Source organism: Ursus americanus, chromosome 36, assembly GCF_024610735.1.
Source record: "Ursus americanus isolate L20-20 chromosome 36, mUrsAme1.1.p, whole genome shotgun sequence".
NCBI lineage: Eukaryota > Metazoa > Chordata > Mammalia > Carnivora > Ursidae > Ursus > Ursus americanus.
The window spans coordinates 16088749-16110918 of record NC_142162.1 but is presented as its reverse complement, the minus strand read 5'-3'; the positions used below and the strand labels follow the sequence as shown (position 1 = coordinate 16110918).

At 39.0% G+C, this 22170-nt stretch overlaps 1 protein-coding gene across 3 annotated transcripts in view; it reads left to right on the top strand.

Moving 5' to 3' along the window:
- RORA (RAR related orphan receptor A) overlaps positions 1-22170 on the top strand; it is a 1262587-nt gene that overhangs the window by 114291 nt on the left and 1126126 nt on the right. The window lies entirely within an intron of this gene.

Genomic DNA, 22170 nt, shown 5'->3' with positions numbered 1-22170 from the left:
ACCAAAAATGGCTGTAAGGGCTGCTGACAAGAAGGGGTGCTGTGAAGGCATCTCGGACCACCAGATGCTTTGGAGGTATTGGCTGAATGCCTTTGGGCTTTTAACATCTGTTGGAGAGGGTCCTCCTTTACCATGTGGAGCCTTCACAGAGATCGGTCTGACAGTTTCACTGCATGCCAGTCTTGTGATCTGGAATTGACAACGCCAGGGCTTGCTTGTGTGTAGGTGCTCTGACTCCTGTGCGTGTGGAATGTGAAGCGTTTGTGCCAACTGTTTGACTCCTACTGTTTTCTCTATTTTCTTCACCTGACTTGGTTTGAGTTCTAGTAAATAGGGTGGGGAAACCTCGCTAATAGAGGGAATAGATTTGGTGCATCCCCAGGTCTGACCCATTCCTAATGTCAATCACCTGCTGGATGAAGAAGTACTTCCCTTTTTACTTGTCCTCAAATTTAGCCCTTGATCTACTAGTCTGAGATGTGGTGAAAGAGCTCCTGTTTTCACTGGGGCAATAATTGGTAAGGCATTGAACTGATAAATGAATTCCTTCACTGCCCAGCCCTCTGTGTTTTGAGCCAGAGGTTCCCAGTTCCCAGGAGGATGTTTCTCTTCACAAAGAAGAAAATAGTGTCTCCTGAATGTTTACTTGGTGCCAGGGTTATTCATATACTTTGCTCTCTTTAGTCATCAAGAAAGCCTTTTAAGGTACATATTAACCCAGTCGACTGAAACTCTTTGCCCCCCCCCCCCTCGTGTAGAGCTGTGGAGATGAACTAAACCTCAGAAGACAATCCATGAGTCTGGGATTTGAAGTAAACTCTAATACTAGAGTAGAACTCTTTCTGCCCTCCCAAGTGTTTTCTTCAAGGCTTTTCCTCTTTAAAGTTTTCCTTGACAATCCCTCCCTCTTTGCCCACCAAAATGAGAGGAATTATTTGATCCCATGCTTCCCCAACCTTTATCTTTCCCTATGGAAGAGCGCATATATTTTTAATTTTGTCCTTGAGTGTGCTAGGATGCTGACCAAATCTATCCGGACAGGGACACTTGGAACTGCTTCACACTCAACAGAGGAGTTTCCTGGGGGAGGAGAAGGGCTCCACCCAAAAGGCTTAGAAATGGCATGTTGGTTTTCTTGATAATTGGATTGTTAGAGTTTTCAGGGAAAGAGTCTGAATCCAGAGAAGCACAATCTAAATGTAAATGAATGTTTACATGGGTATTTGGAGGGACTCTGGGGTTGGAATACTGATGTGGTGGTGCTTCATAATGTGCAGGGAGCTGATTTTGCAGGCCAGGGGTGGGAAATTACCCCTCCCCCTCCTACTCCTGTCTCGATAGAGAGAAATGCATCTGCTCTGGCTTAAGGGCCTCACCGAGCCTGTTTTAGGCATGTTGTCAATCAGTTGATGAAAACACAATAATGGAAAAACACTGATGGAGCTATAAAAGGAGCTACAGAAATGGCCCTAGCCTCTCCGTAGTTACAGTCCAACCAGATGGCCCTTAGGGAATCTGCCTTGTCATCCAATGTGACCATCTTTGTCCTTGACCTCCCGGCTGCGCTTCACTCCGTGAATGGCTGCTCTTCCTCATCTGCTCAGATCTCAGGGAGCCCAGGACTCAAGGCCTGAGCTTTGGCTTTTAGCTCTGCTTTCTGTCCCCCAGACACCTCATCTGCCCTCTTTGGCCTGATGGCCCCCCTCTACTGGTCATTCTTCCCCACGTTTGGACTCATGGGTACAGCATCCTCCCAGCCAAGTGCTCCAATCCTATTCTCAAGAACGACCTGTCTCCTTGCAGGTAGAGAGCATAGTTAATGCTACTGTATGCCTGGTAGGGCAGAGCCCATAGTAGATGCTCAGAAACTGTTTTGTAATTCCTGCACACAAAATCAAACACAACGTTCAGCTTTCAACAAATATGGAATGAATGTGGATGTAATGCATAGTTTTAAGACTAATGCAGTGAAACAGATAGCATGTGGAATCATGTGGTCCCTTCTCCATCCTACCCTCTACCAGGCTAAAGGATATATGAAGACAAGGGAAGATTTTCTCTTAGATGGAGAGTAAGTGTATGATTAAGAATACTGTTTGTTCTCTCTATTCAGTTAATTCCCTTAAAAACTGTTTATCGAGCCTCTACTATGTTCCCGGCAGCCATGTGCTAGGTGCTAAAATGTGATTATAATTTGCTCTGCTCTCTGGGAGATCACGGTTTGGAAGAAGAGACAGACAAGTACAGGAGGTTTTCAGTGTGCAGTGTGACAGGGGTCAGCTCTGTATGGGCAGATGGGGCTATTGGGAGGCAGGGAAGACTGTCAGAAAAGCATTCTAAGGAAAGGAAATATCTGAGTTTTGTTGAAAATGCTAAATAGAAATGTGCTAGGCAAGAAAAGGAAGGGAGCATTATCTAGGCAGAGGCTGGGATGAGCTAAGCAACAGTGTTGGAGGCCTGTGAGTGGCTTATTGCTGGGGCATTACTGAAGTTTCAGGGAGAATGGTGAGAAATGGGGGGCAGAAAGAAGAAAAAGACCTGGAGGGACGCCCCCCCTGCAGCCCATCCTGAGGTCTTGCTCTTTCTCCTACAGCCATGCGGAGCAAGGGGAGGGCTACAGCAGAGGAGAGGCATGGCCCTGAGCAGCTGTAAAAACATAGACAGGAGCAGGGCGGGGCCGCAGGCTCAGAGACCTTTCTAAGCCTATTGAAACAGTCCACAAGAGAGCGGATGAAGAGGGAGAGAGATGTGACTGGTGCACTTCTGCCACAAAAATGAGGACGAGGGAGATAGTGAGACAGCAATCCTGTAGAATTCCTCCGTGTCCCTCTAACCCTCTATTACAAGGAACAGTGTTTGATGTATTATAGGCATTTAATAAATGTGGAAATGAATGACTAACCCCAAGTAGTGATGTAATTCCTCTTACTGGTTAAAATTAAAAAGCAAACAAACAAAACCCCTGAATAGCTGGGTCTGGAAAGTATGGGTGGAACAGTATTAGCAAATTTACCCAAGACATCTGCCACTTGTAGACACCAGAGGAATTAGGACCAGGCACCGTTTGATTAGCTGAGATCCAACTGGATAACCGATAGTAGAATATATGGCCTTGAATGATACCTTTGAATTATCCAAGATCTAATTTTCTTATCTATGTTTATGATGGAGAATATGGTATTTTCCAAACCTATGTATTGTGAAGATGAAGAGAGGAAATGTATGTCAAAATATTTTGCCACCTCTAAGGACCATAAAATGTTGCTGTTGATTAAGGATTCCTCAGCTTCATGAATTGGGCACTGATCAACAGGACTGATCTTGGCAAGTCAACCAGCCACCAACAAAGCTTTTTCTTTGTCCTGCCCTGGCTGGTCCTCTTGGAGAGACCAGTGCCTTAGAAGCCAATGTACGCCACCCTCTTCCTTCTCTACTCTAGTGTGCTCTTTTCTGCATTTGCTCTTCTTCCTGCACCTGCCATAGGCTGCCCTTATCTGGTGCCCACTTCATGGTGGCACCCAAGATGATGTCACCCCTCGTCCTGCTCAAACACTAACCCCTTCTAGATAAACAGGTGTGGCTATCAGCCCTGCAGCAGCAGCAGGTCACTAGCGAGGTGCTGACAGTACTGGGGAGGTAGCAGGATCCCAGTGGTAGAGTGTGGCCCAGCATGGAGGTAGGTAAAAGGCAGGTGCACCAAGGGTTCTTTCCCACATAAGCATACTGAGGGAGAAAAGTGTGTGTGTGTGTGTGAGTGTGTCTGGGGTGGGGGTGGGCAAGACTCAAAAACTATGCCATCATGACAGAACGAATGAAATCAGCTAAAGTTTAGATGGTGCGTGGGTTTCCACAGCCCTTTCCCTCCTGTTCCATCACATAGTCCTGATGATATCTGGGTGAGGTAGGGTTGTTACTCCTATTTGTCCAGAGAAGAAACTGAGGCTCACAGTGCCTTGCCCAAGCTGTGCTAACTGGTGGCTGGAAGCGTGTGGTCCCAGAAAGAGCTTTCTGACCCCTTGTGCTTGTATTCCTTTGCTGTCTTTGGCAGATGAACATGGATGTGGTACTAGTTTTTGTAGCAAGCTACATTTGGTAGGAATATATGAAGAAAACCTGAAAAAGTTAACATTCTTTCTGACAAAAAAGTCCTAAGTAGAAACTTAAAACTCAGAAAAATCTAAAGACAAATCATAAATCATTTAGGATCTTGCCATTCAGGGACAAACACTTAGCATTTACTACATTTCCTGTGGTCTTTCTTCTGTAATTATATGTAGTGGAGATTGCAATTTACATGCAATTACTCCTCCTTTCCACTTACCATTATACCACAAGCATTTCCCCATATCATTAAAACCCTTACAACTGTGATTTTTATTGGCTTTATAATATTCCTTTATATGTCCATGCCCTAATTGACAAAAGCATTCTCTAGGCATTGGTGACTTAATTTAGGGAGGAGTTACCCTTTGATTCCTTCCTCAGGGCTCTTGGACACCAAAGCAGCATCCCAACCAACACCATGTTTCAGAAATCTGACTTACTTCAGAGATACTCTTGGAGAGCTTGCAGTATTACATGGCCTAGAAAAACTCCAGCACACGAAACCAGCAGTGTAGGGCAGATGCTCCTTGCCAGCCGTGGTTCTCACTGCCAGACTGCCCAAGCAGTAGGTTTGCAGAGACAGAGCCATGGCTATCCAACTAGCACGTGGCTTTCTTACCCTGTCTTACATTTCTCTCCACAAACAGGTCTTGACGTCACGGGCTTGCTCCCCAAGAGTGAGTTATGTGCTCAGTGATTAATTTGGTGGATGGTGCCCGGCAACTTCCGTGAAGCTTGTGCTTTTATGCTGGCTAGCCTGGGTATAGATATCAACTACAACCGGTCTGTGTTGAGTGTTTTGTGTGTCTCAAGCACTATGAAGTGGTACCGAAGAACCTCTGTTTCCTCCTTACACACAAAGGCAGTGTAGCATAGGGGCCGAAGACCCAACAGCGGGGGTCAAGCTGTTTGCTCCCAGTGTGACTGTAGACAAAATATTTTACCTACTTTGTTTGTTTCCTTCACTATAGAATGGAGAGAGAAAAATGTCTACCTAATAGGGTTGTTGACAGGATTCCCTAAGTTAAGAGAGGTAAAGCATTTAGCCTAGTGACTGAGGCATAGTTAAGTATGAGACAAAGGTGAACTCTTACTACTCAAACCTCCCAAGAAACGTCCCGGTTGGTTCTATTTTTATTTCTATTTCATGGAGGCTGAAATCGAGGCACAGAGAGGTTAGGTGCCTTGTCCAGGGTTACACAGACAGCAGGAATCCTGACAACTGGACTCCAGAGACCACACGCTAATTACCATGCTTTAATACCCTAAAGGAATTTTCAAGCCCTGTAGAGCAAAGCAGAGCGCACTAACTTTTATGTGTGGTCAGAGTTTCAAAGATGAAAGCAGAGCCTGAAAAGGAAAGAGATGGCTACAGATGTTCATTTGCCAGGGACCCAGGCAATTTAAAAAGAACCCTTATGGCTGCCAGAAAGCAGGGAAACAAGCTTTTCTTAGAAGGGGATTAGGTTGGAAAACGTAAAATATTTCTGGCTGCAACAAGGTGGTCCACAGGCTGCTGGCCCCTGTGCTGATGATGCAGTAGGTGCAGAGGATTCAAATTTGGCGAAAGCAAGCACTGTCCCAAACCCTCAGTAGGGATGCGGGCCTGGGCAGAAGGATCACGGGAACTTGATTTTGTTTCCGTCTTTTTTTTTTTTTAAATCTCTAAGTTGAGAAATGCATTGTACCCTCCGTGGTTTCAGCCTCCTCTTTTCCTCTTCACTAATAGGAATACGGTGTGGCATCTACTTATCTGTTTCCTTTTATAGGACCCAGATGATACCATACCAACCTGAGGGTTCTCAGCTTGCTCTTTTCACTCATCTTGTGCTACTGCAATCTGTCAGTGTCAATACAGATCTCTCTAGTCTCTTCATTTTAACTTCTGCATAATAGGTCATCCCGTGAATTCTCTATGATATGTCCATTTCCTTACTGACGGGCATTTCCATTTTGTGGATATTGGCCATTTCAAATAATATTGCAGTGAGCATTTTTGTGCCGTTCTCCTTGTAAAAATGGGTGAGGATTTCTGGTTTGGGTATCAAGATCTCATATAAAATGAATAGCATAAGTTTTCATTTTCTCCCCAATTGCCTGAAACTGTTTGGATAATACAAGGATTATATATGACATTTTGTCTTTGTTTTTATTTTTTCTTTGAGGGTTTGATAGAACTCACCCGTAAACCACTTGGAGGGGTTTTCTTTTGGAGGAATGAAGATATTGGAAGGTATTTGACTAGAAATGGAATTGCTGAACTAGAAGATAGGCCATTTTTAACTGCTAAATTGCTTTCCTAAGTGATTGTACCGATTTATATGTCTATCAGGATTGTATGAGAGTTGCTGTGTTCTCACATTCTCTCCAGTATTTGGTATTATTTAACTTACCTGATGACACCTTGTAGTTATAAATTTGCAACTAACGGGTTAGTAGGGATGTTATGTTTCCTTCCTTTATGAATTGCTTCTCCACATATTTGATTGTTCTTCTAGGAGTGTATTTGTCTTTCTCTTAACGATTTTAGGAATTCTTTACATGATCTGCATTCAAATGCGTATAGCCAGCTTTACCCCAAGTTCATAAATGTATTCTTCTGTATTTTATTATAATAATTTATAAATGTTTGGTTTTTTTATATATAGGCATTTAATTTATCTGGAATTTATTTTTGTGTACAGTATGAGCCAGGAATTCAGCTTTATTTTTGCCATGTGGAAAACTAATTATTGAGTAGGATTTCAGCTTATTTAATGGTTATTGGTTTAGTCAGACATTCTAATTTGTGTGTGTGTGTGTCAAAACACACATATTTATACATGTGCCCACATCTGTATCTCTCTATATTTCTATTTAGCTATAATTTTTCATGTCACGTAATTTTTTGAATTTATAGGAATTCTGTTTTTTCATAGGATACTCTTACATAGGCACAGTTCATCACTTTTTCTTTCGTCATTGGGCAGACTTGCTTTAAGTTTTTCTTTCCTACTAGCCATTGAAAAACCAGCTTTTAGTTTTATAAAACTAAATCATTAATACATTTCTCTATGACTTTTACCTCCTATCTTTTAAAATTTATTCCATTCTATTTTCTTTGCGTTTAATCTGTTTTTCTTTCTGCTACTTCTTGAATTGAATGTTTAACTCATTTATTTTCAATATTTAATACATGAATTTAAGACTATAAATTTCTTTATAATTCTCTGCTTTCACAGACTCCCATAAATTTGATACATAGTGCTGTCATTGTTATTCTGTTCCAAATATTTCATAATGTCTATTAGGAGTTTTTTTCTTTAACTCATTGGTTACCTGGAAGTGATTTTTACTTTCTAAATTTATGCTTTGTTCTTTTCTGTTTTATTTTTATTCTAATTACTTTGTGACCTATGGCATAGATTCTATTAATTTCTGGAAACAACCTTTGGTACCTAGTAGGTCTATGCCTGTTCCGTGTGTGTGCGAAGAAGGCATATTTTCTGTTTGTTGGGTCACAGGGCACTATGTATCATTATTAGACCAAGACTGATATGAGTGCTGTTCATATCCATTTGCTAATTTTTGGCTTGCTTGATCTCTCACTGAGTGATGTGTGAAAAAAAAATTCCCACTAGCTGTGTTGATTTGTCAACTTATCAATGCAATTCTGTCACTTTTTGCTTTATGTGAGAAGATACTGTTGGACACATGCAAATCAATGATGGCTATATTTTCTTGGTGGATTTTTGTGTGTGTTTTGCGGAAGGTGTAGTTAGTACTCTGTATTCTTGCTGTTAGGTTGTGGGCATCTTACTGTTCCTGGAAAATCTACTATGAGAAGTGACATGTGTCACCTCTGGGATGCCTCCTTCATTTCTCTCTTCCCCCATTATGATCATCTTGGAGGCCATATGTTCCAGATGACATGGCTGCAGTGTGGAGGCAGGCCGCCTCACCTATAGTAGGTGGGTTTAAGCCACTGGGATTTCAGAGGTTTGTTAGTCATAGCAGCTACTGTTAATTATCCTGAAATACACTCTTGTCATTATGCTTTTGCCATAAATTCTATTTCCTATTTTGTTAGTATTTCCCAAATATTATTTGTATATATAAATAATATATAATTTATTACATTATATATTATAATTATATAATTAATAATATATAAATATAAATTTACTTACTTAGTGGATTTAATTTTACTTATTGTGATTACTGATATCTAGGGTTTTATTTCCACCATCTTATTTTATGTTTTGTATTTGACAAGCTTTTTCTTTGTTTCTCTCCACTCCCCTTCTTGCTTTCTATTGGATTGCTTTAGTTTTCTCTCTTTTCTTTGTTTTTATTTCTTGGTGGTACTTCTAAAAACTTAATATGTGATCTTTTAAATGTATTTTTTATTTCTAAATTTTCGTTTGATAATAATTATAGGCTTACAAAAGATTGCAAAAATACTGTAAGTAATTCCAGCATATCCTTCTTCATTCCCCAGATAATCGCAGTAAAATGATCAAAACTAGGAAATTAACATTGGCACAATACTAATCACTAATATATAAGCCTTATTTACATTTTTCCAGTTGTCCCTATAATGTCCTTTTCTAGGACCAACTCAGGATCACTCATTGAATTTAGTTATTATAGCTCTTTAGTCTCCTCCAATCGAGAACAGTTCCTCACTTCTTTATCTGTCATGACCTTGACATTTTGAGGAGTACTAGCCAGAGAAGTTTTGTAGAATGATCATCACTTTGGGTTTGATATTTCTTTATAATTAAATTCAGATTATGTGTTTTTGGGAAGTATACCACACGTATGATGTTGTGCTTTTCATAGTACAACATGATACCAGTTTGTTTGATTACTAGTGATGTTAACATTGATCACTTATGGTGATGTCTGTCTGGCTTTTCTATTGTAAAGTCACCATTTTTCCTTTGCATTTGAAAAATATTTTGTGTGTGTGTGAGGGGGTATATTTTGAGGCATGCGAACATCCTGGTTCTCATCATACACTCATTCAGTTTTAGCATCCATTGATGACTCTTGCGTATCACACTTAGTATTACTGTGTTTGCAAAATGGTGATTTTTCTATTTCCATCACTTCTTTTACATTTATTGGTTGAAATATACTATGAGGAAGAGCTGTCCCTTTTGAATATATACTTACTCAGTTATTAAATTCCTATCTTTGTGTACTCACTTTTCCCCCCATATGGGTCATAATCCATTACTATCATTATTTATATTATTGCTCACAACCTCTCTGATTTGCCATTAGGAGTTTCTTCTGGCTTTATGTCCTTGTGACATACCTCCATTATTTTTTTGATAACTTCCTTACTTTTTGGCATCACAAGATGCTCCAGGTTCACCTTTTCCTGTTCTTGTGCCAGCACTGAAACCCGCCATTTCTCCAAGGATTTCTGGTTCCCTTTGTTGGAGACTGTATTCTGAAATCAAGATCTGGTTGCTAGGTGGGTACCTTGCTACCATGGTGTCATTGCTTCTGAGTACTTTTAGTAGGTAAAACTGGGAAATCATTCCTTGAGTGTTTGAAGAATCTTCTTTTTTTCCTTACACCTGCATAGTATTCCAATGTGTCGTTGTACATCATCCATTTAACTCTTCTCCTATATGTGGGTGTTTAGGTTGTTCTCAGTAGTTTGCAATTATAAACAGTGCTGCAATGAATAATCTCTTACAGGTCTATTTTTGTGCTGTTGGATGTATACCTTCAGAGTGAACTCCTGAAAGTGGAATTACGCATCAAAAGGCAGTTTCCATTTTCATAGCGGTGTTTGAGAGTGATTGCTTCCTGTTTCACTAAAGTTTGTCAGTAGAAGCATAGTCTTACTTTTAAACTTTCACTAACATGGTAGGTGAGAAATGGTATCTCATTTTTTTAAGTTTGCGTTTATCTAGTTATGAATGAGTTCAAGATCTTTTATGTTTGTGGGCCGTATTTATATCTTTTTCTTTTTGTTAAGTTGTCTGTTCATGTGTTTTTCCCATTTTTCTATTGGAATTTTGGTATTTTATCCCTCTATTTCCAAGAGTTCTATATGTATTAGTGATATTAGCTCTTTGTGATACCAGTTGTAAGTAGTAGTAGTTAGTTGTCTTTTTGACTTTATGTTTTTTCTTTTCCATAAATAATTAAGAAAATTTTTTAAATCAATATTTGTTTATTTTTATAAACAAGTTTCATGGAAAAATTTGTCAGTCTTTTCTTTTGTTATCTCTGGATTTTGAATCATCATTAGAATGCCTTTCCCTACACTAAGGTTAAAAAGAAATTCACATTCATATTTTCTTTAGTATTTTCTTTTTCTTTTTCTTTCTTTATTTTTTTTAGAGGGGAAGGGGCAGGTGAAGAGGGAGGGAGAGACTCTTAAGCAGGCTCCACACGCAGCCCAGAGCCCAACATGGGACTCAATCTCATAACCCTGAAATCATGACCTGAGCAAAAAATCAAGAGTCAGACACTTAACCAGCTGAGTCACCCACACATGGTTCCATTTTCTAATTTAAGTTCCTAATCCATTTGGAATTTATTTTGTCTATTGTATGACCAATTGATTTAATTTTACCTTGTTCCAAATGGCTACCTGGTTCCCACTGGCACCATATATTCAAAAGTTCATCTTAGACTCCATTATTTGGGATACCTCAATTTATCATATTTTCAAATTCCACATGTATTTGGATCCATTCCTGGGCTTTCTATTCTATTTGGACAGTCTTTTCGTCTATTCATGGGCCAGTACCACACTGTTTTAATTATAGAGGCTTTACATTATGTTTTAATGTCTGTCAGACAGAATTAATTCCCCCTTGTAGTTTTGTCTTTTCATTTTCTTTTCCTCCTTCTCCTCCTCCCATCTTCTTCATCTCCTCCTCCTCTTCCTCCTCCTCCTCCACCCTCCCTCCCCCTCTCTCTCATTTTTAGTGTTTTCCTGCCTATCCATGCATGTTTACTTCCATCTGTGAACTTAATATCAACTTGCCCAACATCCTAAAAATGCTTGTTGGAATTGTATTGAGCTTGCATTAAATTTCTTAACTAATCAAAGGGAGAACTGACAATTTTTTATGTTGTTGAATCATGTTATCCAACTATGGATTTCTTCCATTTATTTTGTTTGCGTTTGCAGCTTCCAGGAGTATTTTAAAGTTTTGCTGATATAGATTTTACACATTTCTTACTAAATTTTTTCCTAAGTATTTAATCTCTTGCTATTGTAAATGTTTTTTTTTTCTACCATTATTTTCTGTAACTGGTTATTATGTACATAGAGGCCTATTGGCTTCTATATTAACAAGAAGTTTTAATTTAGTAGACTCTAATCCTCATTCATTACCTTCACTCTCCTCCTAAACAATGTCAAAATTTAAACTTTGCTTTCTACTCAGGCCTTCCATTTTATTTTCCTCCAGTATTTAATTTTCTTCTTGATTTCTTCTCATTCTTGTCATTATTATTACTACAATGCTTATTTAGATTTATCCACAAGTTTTCCATTATCTTTGCTTATCATTACTTGTTGAAGTCCTTTTTCTTCATTCTGGGTTCACTTTCTTTTTTCCTGAAGTATACTGTTAGTGGGTCTTTCCAAAAGGATCTCTGTGTGATAAATTCTCTCAGTCTTTATCTGAAAATGCCATTGTTAGCATGTTTTTTTTTTTTTTTAGTAGGACTGAAATGCTGCCATTTATTCTGTTGGTGGTAATTTTTTTTTAATGTTTTTTTTTATTATATTATGTTAGTCACCATACAGTACATCCCTGGTTTCTGATGTAAAGTTCGATGATTCATTTGTTGCGTATGACACCCAGTGCACCATTCAATACGTGCCCTCCTTACTACTCATCACCAGTTTATCCCATTCCCCCCCACCCCGAAGCCCTCAGTTTGTTTCTCAGAGTCCATAGTCTCCCATGCTTCATTCCCCCTTCTGATTACCCCTCCTTTCTTTATCCCTTTCTTCCCCTACCGATCTTCCTAGTTCTTATGTTCCATAGATGAGAGAAATCATATGATAATTGTCTTTCTCTGCTTGACTTATTTCACTTAGCATTATCTCTTCCAGTGCTGTCCATGTTGTAGCAAATGTTGAGAACTCGTTCTTTCTGATAGCTGAGTAATATTCCATTGTATATATGGACCACAACTTCTTAATCCAGTCATCTGTTGAAGGGCATCTCGGCTCCTTCCACGATTTAGCTGTTGTGGACAATGCTGCTATGAACATTGGGATGCATATGGCCCTTCTCTTCACTACGTGTGTATCTTTGGGGTAAATACCCAGTAGTGCAATGGCTGGGTCATAGGGTAGCTCAATTTTTAACTTTTTAAGGGACCTCCAACTCTGTTTTCCAGAGTGGCTGTACCAACTTGCATTGTTAGCATTTTTTTAAAAGATTTTGTTTATTCATTAGAGAAAGTGTGTGAGCAGGAGGAAGGAGCAGAGAGGGAGGGAGAAAAGGGAGAAAGAATCTCAAGCAGACTACTGAGCATGGAGCCCAATGCAGGGTGCAATCCCACAAGCCTGAAATCATGACCTGAGCCAAAACCAAGAGTTGGATGCTTAAAACTGAGCTATCCAAGTGCTCCTTTAGCATTCATTCTCGAATGCTAGTTTATCTGGATAGTATATTCCATTGTCTGGGACATTTGTTGTGGCTTATAAGAATTCTTCATTCAGCCTCACTGCTGCTACTTGTTAATTTCTCTTTTTGTCTCTAATGGCTTTTAAAGTTTTCTGTTTATTTAATGCACTGTTATAGTACTAGGTGTACAGGTGTGCATTGTTTTAATTTATTCTCAGGATTTTGTATGTTCTTAAAATATGAAGACTTTTGTCTTCAAGTCTGGAAAATTCTTGAGTATTATCGCTTTGAATATTGACTCTTCTCCATTCTTTCTGTTTGCATGTTTTGGATTTCCTAATATATGTGTTAGAAATTATTGTATCTCCATGTATCTTTACTCTTTTTCATATTTTCTGTCTCTTTGTGTTACAGTCTGAGAATTTCTTTTTATTTATTTTCATAATTCATGTAGTCTCTCAGTGCTTCCGTCCAGTTTTCTGTTCAACTCTTCCACTGGATTTTTTCCCTGGCTCTATATTTTTATTTCTAGATTTCATATTTGATTCTTCAAATCTTTTCTTTTTCCTGTTGCCCTATTTTTACCATATAATTTCTTTTCCTGCTGTTAACTTTTGAACCAGAGGCAGATTAAGGTTTTGTGGGACCTGAAGCTTGTCCATTTTGAGAGGTCTCTCTTTAAGAACAAGAATATACAATTACAAATACAAAATTAAGTGCAATAGTAATTATATAGTTGGAAAGAGAAAAAAAAAATCACACACCAAAAGATTTCAAAAAGCTGACAAATACAACGAACATCGCATAAAATCCAGAAAAATAACAATATACTTTTGTTGACTAATTGCTAACATACCTCTATGGTTGACCTCCTCTCCATATGACAAGTTTATAATATTATTTTAAAGGAGAAAATAAAAAGATAACTTAGCCTTTTCTTTAGCATATTTGATCATTTGTGGTTTATAAAAATTTCCTTCAGCTTCACATATAGCTTTTGGCAATATCATTATTTTAAGAATTGGTGTCAAATTTGGGAAAACCTCTAATTACTTTCTTATACAAGCTGTAAGAATTGAGAGCATTTTTACATATTAGCATCTAGCTCTATACATTTCAATTCTTTTCATTTCTATTTATTTGTGATTCAGGTTGTATAGGACAAGTTTATATTGGGATCCAGTCTCTGGCCCTTGTACCTTCATGTCCCTGTATGGAAATGACTATGAACCACATAAATATGTTTCACTAAATCCACACTAAATGTGTCCAAACTAAATGGCCCATTGCCATTCCAATGCCTTCAAATAAAGATAGAAATGTGATAAAGGCAGAAAGGAGAATAGTAAGTCACCTTAACCGGTTAAGGTTAAAATATATTTTATAAATTTTATGAAAATATGAGGCCACTTGAGTACATTGGTAGAGTCCTTCTCAGGGCTTTGGGAAGGGCCAGTGTTAGTGAGAGGCCCTGAAACTTTAGTTCCATTAACCTTATAATACATCTGCCTCTGCTGTGACTATCTTAATCATAATTACTTTAAAGCCTCTTTCAAATCACTTTATTTTATCTAGGCAAAACAATTACATCAGTGGGCTCTTTCCATGGTGTGGTTTTACTTTGCATTATCTGTAATCTTGGGTTATGAAGTCTACTTCTGTGGGGCTTGCTTTCTGTGGGAGTCCAGAGGGCCAGTAGTAACTTGGTGGTTGCCTTTATCTGGGCTCCCTGGGTTCCGGTCCATGTTTATGTTAATTTCTCAGCTAGCGTAGGGGGCTACACAATAAACAATACACAATATAAAAGTTGTAAATTTAGGCTCACAGATTTACATGGCACAAGCTGGACATTCCAACCACTTGCAGGTGACTCTTCACCCTTGTGCAGTGGATGTCCACCTTACCTTCTGCTTCCCTGAACCAATGGGTAAAGCATTTCTAGACTCCGATTCAGATTTGAGGCAGCCCTTCATGGGTCCTGGCAAGATCAGTTTTAGCCTTTCAGGAACATAAAGCCATTGGTCTTTCTCCCTTCCCCGCATACATCAGAAACCTTTCCCGCAGCTATTAGGACTGAAATCCAGATCCCAGACTCACACAGGCCATTTTAGTTTTTGTTCTTGCTTACCACACTTACTTTGAGTTCTCTCTTCATTTTTGTCACCTGCCTTGTTTTCAAACTCTGCTATGTATCCAAAATTCTTTTGTTAGAGTTTATCTGGTATAGCCATGTGTTTGGAATTGGAGAATGATCACTTGAGTAAATGTAGGCAGGTCAGCTGCAACTCATTCATTCATTCATTCAAAACTATGTCTTTGAGTGCCCTTCTTGTGTCTAAAGCTTCCTAGAGTACTAGCTATGCATCAGTATGTAATTCAATTCCTTGCCCTTGTGGAGTTTACTTTCTAATACATTGAAATCTGTTCTTCTGTGCTGGGGACTCTATTTCTTCCCATGCAGAAAGGGTGAAGGGGGTTAGCTTCCCTCTCTTCTCTTCTCTGGATATATCTGAGGTTACAAACATCCTATAGCAACTCCATGACTCTGCGTCCTGTCTGAATAATCTGAGGCTATTTAAGGTAAACTATGGGTCTTCCCTATAGTCTTAGTGTTCTCAAACATTTTACTACTGTGGACCTTTATTTAGGAAGGATTTGTCTATCATACACAATGCAATAATAATTAAGCCCTCCACCCCAGTTGTTTGTGCATGCTCAACAACATAATTCTTTAATTACTTGAAAATAATTTTTTTATTCACTTTTCATTTATTTACATACAGAAAAATTCACGCTTTTTGGTGTACAGCTCTAAGAGATTTGAGAAACTATGCAGTCATGCACCGCCACCACAATCATGATTCAAAATGTTTCCATCACCCCCAAATATTCCCTTTTGTAGTCAAATCTTCCTCCAGGCTTTGGCAACCACTGATCTGTTCTTGACCCTTCAGCATTGCCTTTTCAAGAATACTGTGTAAATGGTATCATACAGGATGTAGCTTTAGGTGTCTAGTTTCTTTCACTTAGCTTAATATATTTGAGATTCAACATATTGTTGCATGCACAAGTAATTTGTTCCTTTTCGCCCACTTTTTAAAAGAAACGACCCTAATCAGAATTTCTTGTTCATAAAAGCTAATCATGGTCCCAGGAATTGATTGAAATATGATATTTCTAGTTGCTAAGATACTATCAAATAATTATGTCTAATGTGTACCACATTATAGATTTTTAGGGAAAAAATAATTGTAAGACTTATGATTTAAAAAATATTAAAATAGGAACAAACATGCTGGTGGGGGTTCAGAAAGTGTTGCCATCCCAGGCCAAGTCAAAAGAATATGGTGATCTTTTAGTACATCCGGGAATCCTGAGAGATGGTTAATATAAGATTTTTAAAGCTCCTTTGAGTAGTGCTTAGCAAATCTTTGTTGAATATGTGAAGAATGGAATGATGGCGTCTCATTATACCTTAGGGACTTCTTGAAGCATGGAGACTCCCAAGTTGGTGATTACTTTTCCAAAAGACCATCTGGCTTTGACCCCAAACCTACTAGCTGCTACCTGCAGTTCTCTTTGATGCTGGTGTAGCAAAGGTTTTAGCATCTTCTCAACCTCATGGCTTGTGAGGCAACATGAAAGAGCAGCCAGTTAGCACATTGCAGTCATTGTCCTATATCTTTCCAGAAACTTGTCTGGAGTCTGCCTGCCAGGCTGCACACCTGCTTCAGACTGCCTAGTCTCACGGCCCACTGAGCAGTGAGTTCCCTTACATGAGGTGGCCACACACCTGTTTTCTTTAGTTAGGCAGCAAAAGTGTTTATGGCATGAGCCAAATTCCACCGTTAGATGCATACTCAGAGTCCCCATTTCTGGTGACAAGAAGCAACTGCACCTCTGGGGGCAAGGGTGGGCCCCTGTGACTGAAAGGGGTGGTCTCTTCCCACACCTGTGTGCTTCATACTCCAGCCAAAAGGATATAAAACATGTATTAAATATAATCACTGCTTCGAAGTAATTTTCCATTTTGGACGCAGCATGCCATGGTGCAGAAGGTTCTCATTGCATGCTTGCTGAGTGAATGGTACATCCCTGTCCTTTTAGGCAGGAGGTATAGGTGTATAGAATTTCGGAGTTGAAATGACCTTAAATGTCATCCAGTTGAGCTAACCAGATGACCACTGTTGCTTGGACAGCTATCTCTGCTTCTCTGCCTTCCCTCTGTTGCATCACATGAGACAGCTGATTATCATACCATGGATAATGTCTCCCTGGGCATTCTCAGATAGCCTAGCTCAGCAGCATGAATGTGCTAGCTTACTGACTATGAGCAACATCTGGTACGCTAACTGGGAATAAGAGTGAAAGGCCCTGGTTTTGTCTGTGATTATTAAAGCTTGATTGTGGCCAACTTCCTGATAGACAAGGATTTGATTTAAAAGTTAGTCCTTTTCTTTGAGTTTTATGGGCATATGTTGAATCCATAGGAAAGATTTTCTTAGTTTCTCTTTTTTCACTTTTGTTTTTATATAGGACTAAAGACTTTATTTATTAGACTCCTACAGTGTAAATTAGTAGAGGTCACTAAAATTTGGTGTCCAACAGCAGAACTGCTTGTTTATTTAAAAGCTTGTTAGAACTCCTTTCCTTATAAATACAGGCCTTCTTGGTGTTCCTTAATCATGATAAGCTCATTCCTACCCCAGGATCTTTGCCCTTATTATTTCCTTTGAAGACTTTTGGATAATAATGACTATAAGAAATATCTCATTTTTATTAGGGCAAATCTGTTTCCCCTTGTCTTTTCCTCCTTGGCTAAATTTTTCCCACTGATGCCAATAGCATGTGTCCGGCAGCCCCTTTCAGAGAGAAAAGAGAGACAGTTATCGCTGAAATCCACCTCATCTCCCAAGTGCCTGGAATGTGTGATGTAATTTTTCACTAGCTGAGCTTCAGTGTTTTCCTAACATTAATTTTGGACTTTGACCTTCCCTGGGAGAGGCTAGATCAGAATTCAGCAATTAAAAATTTTTGATTGTATGCTTTTTGTAAACATCGTGTAAATGGCCATAAACACAGGCTGCATGTTCTAGAGTTTACTTAACCTTCTCCTACTTTGTGATGTAGATTAAAATTGTTTTCTATAATTTTTACAGTTACTTAAAATAGGAAATCCACTCTAACATAATCAAGAGGTGACCACATTTGCTAGCCTTTGTGTAGCGCATAAAATATCCCTTGGAAATAAGACAATGGAAACCCACAGTTGAAAAAGAGCTCCTCCATGTTTTAGTTTAGCAATCTTAGCCAAGGAGCTGGGTGAACAGTGATCAAAAACACAAGTGGTATTCAACGAAAGAAATTCGTAATATACTTTAAGTATGCACTGAATCTTTTATTAAAATATTTTGGCTTATCAAATACCACATTTAAGGTTGCTTTTCAAATACGCTTTTAATAATGACAATAAGTGTACTGCAGCGTAGTTGGTGCACCCATTAAAAGAGAGAAATATGCTTACACCGTGTAGTCGTAAAACCTGTGAACTGCCATTTTGTAAGTGGCTAAGAAGTGAATTGCCACAGAAACCCAGACTTGCAGCAGCTGCAAATAAAGGAAAGAAGTTTCTTAATGCTGACACCGGTCATGAAACTGATATTTTATTTAGATGTCCTTGCAGCACAGAGCTCTCGGAAATCATGTTTATAGTCTTCGTGCAATAGAAATACAAGCAATAGTGTATATTTTGGCAGGTAGTGCCCGATTTAGTTGTAATAATTCACAGCACTGCTCCAGGCCTTCCATGTTGCTCCAGGCAAAAACCTGTATTATAAATTATAGCACACAAAGCTGAATTTGACCTACCAGTTGATGCATAATAAACTGACTTAATTCTGAATATTAACTACACATTGTGGCCTAAAGGTTTTATGCTCTCTAAATGTAACAATAAATTATACGAAAATCTTCCTCTTGGGTGAAGCCTAAATATAAATAAATCCCCAATCTTAATACTATGCCGAAAGACCGGTTACTATAGATACCAGAGAGAATATATTAATCTTAAATATTATTGCCGAATAAAATAACTTTAGAATATCACTAAGTACCTGAACTAATTATAGAAACTTTGGGGAGAAGTTTCAGTACTTTAATAAACCACTTTCCCATTTGGCCCATTTCTTGAGTGGTAAATGGAAAGATACCTTCTCTCTTCATTGAGCAACATGAGTAAAATGTTTTTTTTTAAAGAAATTCCCTCCCATACCAAGCACAGGGTTTAGTTCATATAAATATGTCCAGATAAGTGCTCCACAAATATTTGTCAGTGAATGAATGAGTTATGAATGTTTTGAAACATTACATATCAGATCAGAACAGTCTTGGGTTTGAGGAATATGTATCCCTAGGTTTAGGTATTTTGCTCTGCAGATGACCTGCTGTGTGATTTTGAGCAAATCCCTTTGCTTCTCTAAGCTTCTTCACTTGCTTATAAAGGGAGATTAAGAGAAAAAGGACCCATCGCTGACTCACAGGATTGTGGTTTATGAAGAGTTGAGACTAATGTCTCTAAAGTATTTTGAAAATTGTTATTATCTCTAGCAAAGATGTCTTACACAGGCAAGCAATGATCAACCCTAGCGTAATGAGTAGACTCTCTTTCCCATGCTTGTATTGTATGACTCTGCCCCTCCTGGCCTCAGTTGCCTGGACCTGAGATAGTCAGTCAGATCTTCTCTTTTGAGAATTTGAACTGAGAGATCCAGGGTCTGAAAGTTGGTTCATAATTGTCCCCAACCTGGAAGTTCCTTCTTGGGGTCTGGTTCTATTTCCTGTCCCCACTTCCCATGAGCTATGCGTGTATCCTAATAACAAACCTCCCTTTCCTCAAGTTATATTGAATGGGATTCTGTTTCTGGAAAATGAATGATCCTAAGACAATTTTTTGCAAGTCCTTTCACCCACTTCTTGAGCAACTACCATAATTCAGACTCCGTAATTTTGGGTTTAATATTGGGAGGATAAAACATAAGACTACAATATGAGTGAAAAAATACTAATACATATAAAGATATGAGTTGTGGTTTAAATGAGATAGCAGGGAGAAATAATATCTGCTCAGAAATGAGAGGTAGATTAGGAAAGACCTAATAGATGAGAAGCCTCATATGCATCCCTTCTTTGTTATGTACACTGCGTCTATCATGGTTCAAACTCCCCATTATGTCTTGTGTGGACTATAACAGTAGCTTCCTAACTGTTATCTTTGCACTTAGTCTGCCCTCCATACTGCTTCCAGAGTTACCTGATAACATCCAACATGTAATATCAGACACTGATCCTAAAATGACCCTTAAAACCCCCACACCCGTAGGTTAAGATCCAAACTCTTATTTTGGTGTAGCCAACACACTAGGTCCCAGAATTTCTTTCCAGACCTATGTCCTACTCCTGTTGCACACACTCTGGGCTCCAGCCACTTTGAGCCTGCCCTTGTTCTTGATCATGTTTTGTACTTACCTCTGTGCCTTGGCATGCACCATTCTCTTATTTCTTATCATTCACTGGAAATCCGTTGCTCCTTGTAGCCTCAGGTGAAATGCCACCACCTTTCTGACCCTTCTCATAATCTGTTTTCAATACAGAATGAATATTTTAAGAGTTTATCTTTGTCTACATGATGCATTATACATACAAGCACAGTGTATTATAATTAGTTGTTTATGCAACTGTCCTTCCTTCTCTTAGGAAACAACTTGAAGGCAGGACAGGCACTCTTGATGTTTGCATCTTCAGTGAACAAATGGAAGGAGCTCCTGGAAGGAGCTCAGTGCTGTGATTGTTTAATTTGGATGGGGATGAGATTTGAATGGGTCCAAGAACAATGGCTAAGATTTTGAAAGGTGGGTAGAGGACAAAGGCTTTAAGGACCAGGGAACAAGAGTCTGAGCATGAAGGGGGCAGGAAAGTTCAGAGCAGTTTTAGGAAGAGCGTGTCTTCCAGTTTGGCTGGAACAAAGAGAAGAGATAATGAAGATAAAGAAAGAAGATAATGTTGGAAAAATTGGTTGGGATCCTCTTGTGGAGGATTTTTATTTAAAAAAAAATGTGAGCTTAATTTTGTAGGCACCAGGGAGCCATGTCCATTGAGCATAATGGTGATGTGATCAAAACTGGCTTTTAAGGAGCTGAACTTGAGAGAGGTGCAGAGGGTGAATTGGAATGGAAAACCCTGGTTGCTCTCATCATGCTCCAAGGGAAGAGGGCCAGTCGTGCTCCCCCATTGTTTCCTTCTTCTTAACTATTTCTTTAGATTTTACTATTATCTATTTAGAAAAATTTAAAAAAGAGTCGCCCACCATGGCAGTTCTCCTTTTCCTTCATCTGAGGTATTGCAAGGATTTTTTGGGGGAGGGGCATTAAAGCATCTGAGAGACAAGAACAGGGGCATATCATCCCCATCCAGATGATCGCCCTGACTTTCATTTTTAGTAATGCTGGAGAGATGGAAATGGTTTGATATGGAGACACGCTTGACCTGTTCTATTTTTGCCATGCTTTCAGACAGCTTAACAAGAACACTGGGTTCCTGCTTTGACAAGGGAATTGGAAGGTTCACTTTCCCTCTGTGGTGTTGGTTTCCCTTCTGGCTCCCCATACTCAGCAAAATTCGGAAACCATGACCTCCAAGTCTCAGCTGCCTTGTATCACAAATATCACTTCCTCTGTGAAGCCTTCCTGGATTCTTCACCATCCCCCAGGCCTGAGGTGATACCACCTCTGTGCTATTTCCTTTTTCTCACCTAAAATTCTGATTATTTGTAAAACGACTTTCTGTGCCTCCTAGCTTGAAATGTCCTTGAGGTCAGAATCAGCTCTTATTCATCCTTAATTCCCCTCTCCCCTCATCTTGTTTGTTGATCATGTGTCTTACACATAGCAGGTACCAATACTTTATATTTGAATAACATGTAATATTGTACATGAATTATCTGTATATCAGGAAAGGAAGGCTTTATCATCCCCACTTCCATTTTTCTGATTAGAAAATAAATATTTGAATGATATACCCAAGGTTGCATAACACGGCAAAGCAAAGACCAAAAGCCATTTTTTCCTTCTAAATTCATAAATACTCTTTCTACTACACCCTCCTACCTCATGCTGTCTGATGAATGAGTGAATTTGAATTTTCGTGAGAATTTCTTCAGGGGGAATTATACAAAATTTTCGTGAGGAAAGAACCTGTTGAGATGCCATCACACTCTGCAGCATCCTGGGGAGGCACATATGACAAGCAGGGTGGTGTGGGAGAGTGCCTCGCTCCGTCTCAAGTATTTAAAATTCAGCCATTAATCATAACAGCTGCATTCTTGCTTCAAGTGATCAGCTACTAATGATTTCGACATTCTGAGTTTTAGAAATTCCTATTAATTGTCCTTAAAAAAGGGCAAGAATGA